The sequence below is a fragment of the Thrips palmi genome, unplaced genomic scaffold (assembly GCF_012932325.1).
Source record: "Thrips palmi isolate BJ-2018 unplaced genomic scaffold, TpBJ-2018v1 HiC_scaffold_15, whole genome shotgun sequence".
In the NCBI taxonomy this organism is placed as follows: domain Eukaryota; kingdom Metazoa; phylum Arthropoda; class Insecta; order Thysanoptera; family Thripidae; genus Thrips; species Thrips palmi.
The window spans coordinates 2,846,864-2,852,872 of NW_023144624.1; positions in this window are offsets into that span (position 1 = coordinate 2,846,864).

Genomic DNA, 6,009 nt, shown 5'->3' on the forward strand with positions numbered 1-6,009 from the left:
GCCTCACTGGTGCGCGCGACTACTGTGCAGCACCGCGTCTGCACGTCTTCCACGACCCGGCCGCCGCGGTCCGCCGCGGTCCGCCGTCCCGAGACTGATTCAGAACTCTCAAGAATCGCTTCGTCGCTCTCTTTGTCTCTTGCGCTCATGGGGCAAGCTGTGCGGGTGCGAGAGAGACAGAGTGACCTCTGCAGAATCGCCGGCACTCTGCTGACCGCGGGCTGGGTTGAGGCGTGCTGGTTGGGTTGCCTACCGCCGCGGCGCAGAGTGCGATGGGTGGTGTGCGACCCAGGCGCCGCCGGCCGCCGCCGGCTGCAGATGGATTCCGAAGGAAGAGCGCTTCGTCGCTCTGTCTCTGTCGCACTCATGGGGCGTGCCGTCGGGGTGCGAGGGAGACAGAGAGATGAAAGAGATCGGAACCGCTCGGCTATGCCCGTTGGGTGGTCTGCTCCACGGGGTACCCCACGCTACCTGCGGCCGGCTGGCGCCCAGCGACCCCTCGCTGCGTCGGCCCGTCCTGGCGCTTCATTTTCCAGTAATGCAATTACGTTTTTCGTCTTCGTTTTTCTGAAAGGGACGGTTGAATATTGTGGCGCTTGTTACCTGACATGCGTTCATCCCGGTTGTGTTACCTCACCCCACCCACGCTACTGCATATAGGGCACCGGTAGTTTGCACACTGGCAGGTACTGTGTGAACATAGTGCGCAGTGGCATAGCAGCCCCCGAATTATTGATGGCAATCGAGGTCACGTGTGTTATTAATGATGGTTTGGGTTCGTGTTGACGGTCCGTCGGCCAAAGCCGGGCCTGACGGGTCCTCATGGCAAATGGCGTCTGCAGTTAAATATCACGCGTGCTGGCGGCGGCATATCGGCGCCGCCGCACCGCTTCACAGTGGGCCAGAAGACCGGTGGAGGACGCGTTTTGAGCTCCAGAGTTGCTAAAGGGGACTCAAACCAACCGTGTGACCCCACCAATGAATTGCTCTCCGAACGAGGAATCCGTTGGTGGGGTCACACACTCGGTTCGAGTCTTGTTAAGCGACTCTGGAGCTTTAAACGTGTCTAGAGTTTTGGCCGCCGGCACCGGTCTTCTGGCCCACTGTGGGCTGGACGATAGTGACCGCCGGCACCGGTAGTCGAAGCCGGCCTCGCGAAGGTAGAAGGGAGCGAAGGGGGCCACCGGCGTGTGGAATGGGGCCAGGCGGCCGGGTCTCGTCCAGGCCGGCCTCACGGCCTCACACCTTACCGATGCTGTAACCGCGTGTAACCGACCAACTTTCTCCTGTCCCTCGTCGGCGCTCCGAGTCGGCTTCGGCTCGCCTTCGGGGGCCTTCGGGATTCTTCGGGTCAGGGCTCGTCCTACCTGTTGTGAGTAGCGTACGTGGGCGGCAAAGGAATGCATTTCGGATCGCACCCGCGGGGCCCAGGGCGGGCCCGGGCGGGCCTGACCGCGCGCGGCAGGAGGGGCGTGTGTGCCTGGAGGCACGTCGCCACCTGCTCGTCGGGGCCGTTTGCTGGACGCTGTAATCGAGTCCCTTGACGGCCGCCCTTGCCGGCCCGGTGGCCGTGGCGACGCCGCGCTCGAACGGCTCTGACACTCCGCTTCCCGCGGCTCCACTTACTTTCATCCCGTCGCCGAATTCGGCCAGATGCGACAGGAGAGCGGCGTGTCCACGCGGACGGCGCAGACGGCCTTGGAGGCCTCGTCTGTAAAACGGATGCTACACTGAGAAACATCCCCGGTCCAGGTCGTAACTTTTCGTAAAGGACTCCCTGAAGAACGCGCGGGCCCCTTCATTCCCCGTTGAGGGACGGCCCCTGCCGCGGGCCCCGGCCCGGCCGGCCCCGCGACCTCGCCTTGCCGCGCTCTCGGTGCTCGTCTTCCTCCGCGGTGGCCCTCGTTGCGCCTCGCCCGGCCTGGCCGACCTGGCCGACCTGCCCGACCTGCCTCAATGTGACCGCAAAGCAACGCGGAGCGAGACGGTGCGCTGCCGAGAGGGGTTTCGCACCCATCCAAAAGTCCCAATGTCCTTCGACGTCTTATTATTCATCCCCCCCCCCGTTCCCCTCAAAAAATCGAACCGCCCCTTCAAGTATTACTCCAGTGATTAAATTAAAAACCTTCCAGGCCGTGCTTCTGCAGAAAAACAACGATTTATTTTATTTTTGGAAAGGGGCAGTGTGGAAATCCCGCCTTCTTTGCAAAAAAACAAAGAAGTGGAGATCTTTACGAAAAAGTTTGAGGAGATTACTTCCTTTCTACGTCGCGGCCCTCCAACTTGAAACGGCGTGGATCCACGCCTCGCGTCGCGCCAGCCTTGGCGCCAGCGTCGCACTGCCGGCAAACCATTGCTCGTCTCGGGCCGTAATTTGCTTAGCGATGAAATCCACCTAGCGTGGCGGAAGGGCACCGGGCGGCACGAGGTGGGGGGAGGCAGGAATGTTGGCGCCACCAGCGATCCTGGAGTCCTGGAGGCACTCCACTGAGCCACTCTGCGTCCTGTCTCCGTCGCGCGGCCGTGCCCAGTGCGTGCCCAGCGCGTGCCCTACGACGACAAGACGCAAACATTACCCAGCCGCTGGCTAACTCTATTAACGTGTGCGCACACACACAAACACACACACACAAACACACAAACACACACACACACACACGCACGCACGCACGCCAACTCCCTCTCCGCACAGTTGATTTGACAAAGGCAGCTTCTATCCGTCTCCCTCGCCGCCCCCGATCGCGAAATAGGGCGAAAATACCGACAGCCGTGGAGTGTCTGGCGCCGCTGATTTATCCCGCACCGCCTCTCGAAGTGGTTTCCCTGAGCGGCGCGCCCCGTCCCTGCTCCCTGCAGACTGCCTGCGGAGCCCTGGCACTCATATGTCAGCCCTTTCAGCCGGCCCGGCGGCCCTGAGAGGCGCGGCACGGCAGGGCGGTGCAGGGCAGGGCAGTTCACGGCACGGCACGGCACGGCAAGGCGGGAGGGAAGCGGAAACTGGGGAGCGCGGCGGACTTCCCCGAACTGCGCCGCTGCTCCGCGCTGCTCCGCGCACAATTCACGACCGGTGGCGCCACACTGCGGCGTCACGGCCAACTACCGCGCAGCGCTGCAGGCCGATGCCGAGCAGCGCTCGTTTCGCGGCCGTCTCTCTCGCACCGCGACGGAACGCCCCGTGAGTGCGAGAGAGGTGAGAGGACCACCACACTGACGGAATCCGGCCCCTGCCTGCCGCACAGTGGGTCAGAAGACCGGTGGAGGTGGCCAAAATTCCAGACGCGTTTTGAGCTCCAGAGTCCCTAATGGGACTCGAACCAAGCGTGTGACCCCACCAATGGATTGCTCTCCGGACGAGGAATCCATTGGTGGGGTCACACGTTCGGTTCGAGTTCCATTTGGCGACTCTGGAGCTCAAAACGCGTCTGGAGTTCTGGCCGCCTCCACCGGTCTTCTGGCCCACTGTGTGCCGCCTGCCCGAGCCGGCTGGAGCGCGAAACAACTCAAAGCCGCGGATTCCAGGCCCAGGCTGGAGGCTGGAAGCGCCTGGACGGACACGAGACGGACTTTTCTTCTGCTTCCGAGAATCCTGAGGTCGAAATGCGAATGCGCACCGGAGCGCCTGTGGAAGTTGGGATAGGCAGTCCCGCAACACACGGAGGTCTGGCGGGCCGGCCGGCCAACGCCAACGCAGGGGCTCCCTCGTCACCCACGTCAGTCTGTCTGTCTGTCTGTCATCCGTCTGTCTGGCGGTCAGTCCGTCCGTCCGTCTGTCTGTGCGTCCGACTCCCACACTGACTGCGCGAGCCGGGAAAGATGCACGGAGACGCAACCAGCGACGGTTAGCTTCGGAACGGGCATGGACAGGCAAAAGCGGGGATCCAAGGGGACGACAGCCCAAGAGCGTTTCCACAGCCCCAATACACTACAAAATGGGTACAAACTTGAGACGCTTTGCGGAAAATGCTGCTTCCCGGTGGACATCACTCCCGCAGAAAACGAACAAAATGGACTACAATCACTTTGGCAACTTGGTTTATTTTTCAAGAGTGGGGGACGCGAAGGTGCGAGGGCGCGTGTGGCCCGGCCTTGTTGATACAAAGAACATTCCCGCCTCTACAAACCGAATTCAAAGAGCAGTGCCTGGTAATCTGTTTTCCTGGAAGCGCCAATCGGTTCACGCTGTGGCGCGCACTGTGGCGTCACACTTTGATGGAACAGCCAATCAGCCAGCTCGAGCCAACCAGTGTAGTGAGCCAGCGGGCCTGGCAAGTCTTCCTCTTTGGAGGGCTTTAGCGCGGAATTCTCGGATCTCGGGTGGCTGCGCGGGGTTGTTTGAAGCTTGTGGATCTGGCGGGCTGGAACGGGGCGGGGCGGGGGGGGGCGGGGCGGGGGGGGGGGGGTGGGGCGGGGCGGGGGGGGGGGCGGGGGGGGGGGCGGGGCGGGGGGGGGGGGCGGGGTGGGGCGGGGGGGCGGGGCGGGGCGGGGCGGGGGGGGGGGCGGAGGGGGGCCTTTCGCCCCGGGTTGCAGTGAAAGGGCGGACGAATAGGTCGGCGCACGGAGGTGCCGCGCCGTCCCGACTCGGTCCCCGACCTGTCCCTGTCATCCCCCAGAGACCTGACTGCTCGCTTGACGCTGCACGCCGCGGCGCCGCGACACCCCGACGCGGCAGCGCGCCCCGGGAAATAGGAAATTGAGACGCTGCTGCTGCGGGGAACGGGGGCGAGGCGGAGCGGGGCGGAGCGGGGCGGAGCGGGGCGGGCGGGGCGGAGCGGGGCGGAGCGGGGCGGAGCGGGGCGGAGCGGGGCGGAGCGGGGGGGAGCGGGGGGGAGCGGGGCGGAGCGGGGCGGAGCGGGGCGGAGCGGGGGGGGAGCGGGGGGGAGCGGGGGGGGAGCGGGGCGGAGGGGGGGGGCGGAGCGGGGGGGAGCGGGGCGGAGCGGGGGGGAGCGGGGCGGAGCGGGGCGGAGCGGGGGGGAGCGGGGGGGGGGCGGGGCGGGGGGGGGCGGGGCGGGGGGGGCGGACGGGGCGGAGCGGGGCGGAGCGGGCGGAGCGGGGGGGAGCGGGGGGGAGCGGGGGGGGGGGCGGGGGGGGGAGCGGGGCGGAGCGGGGCGGGGCGGGGCGGGGCGGGGGGGGGCGGGGCGGAGCGGGGCGGAGCGGGGGGGAGCGGGGCGGAGCGGGCGGGGCGGGGCGGAGCGGGGCGGGGGGCGGGGCGGAGCGGGGCGGAGGGGGGGGCGGGGGGGAGCGGGGCGGAGCGGGGCGGGGGGCGGGGCGGAGCGGGGCGGAGCGGGGCGGGGGGGGCGGAGCGGGGCGGAGCGGGGGGGGGGCGGGGCGGGGCGGGGGGGAGCGGGGGGGAGCGGGGCGGAGCGGGGCGGGCGGGCGGGGGGGCGGAGCGGGGGGGAGCGGGGCGGAGCGGGGCGGAGCGGGGGGGGGGGCGGAGCGGGCGGAGCGGGGCGGAGCGGGGCGGAGCGGGGGGGAGCGGGGCGGAGCGGGGCGGAGCGGGGCGGAGCGGGGCGGAGCGGGGCGGAGCGGGGCGGAGGGGGCGGAGCGGGGCGGAGCGGGGCGGGGCGGGGCGGGGCGGGGCGGAGCGGGGCGGAGCGGGGCGGAGCGGGGCGGAGCGGGGCGGAGCGGGGGGGAGCGGGGCGGAGCGAGGCGCTGGGGAAGACGCAGCTGCGCTCTCCGACGCCAGTTACATCTGCTTACCGACGAACTTCTCCGGAGTTGTTCTGGAAAGTGAAACTGGATAATGAAATCGACTCATGGAAGTGGTGCACAGCGTGGAGACAAAAGTCATCGACTCGTTCAGGGCGCTTTCGCAAGTGTTAATTGGGAAGCCATACTCGACGAATGGTTGTCCTCTCGGTGGTTCGTGGTGGTGTCTGCGTTCACGGGCAGCGCATGGCTCCACCGCGAGCACGTCGACCTGTGTACCGGCCGTACGGCCGTGCCGCCGCGACCTTGGGCCCGCCCCGCCCCGCCCCGCGCGGACGGCAGTGAGGGCACCCACCCAGGGCC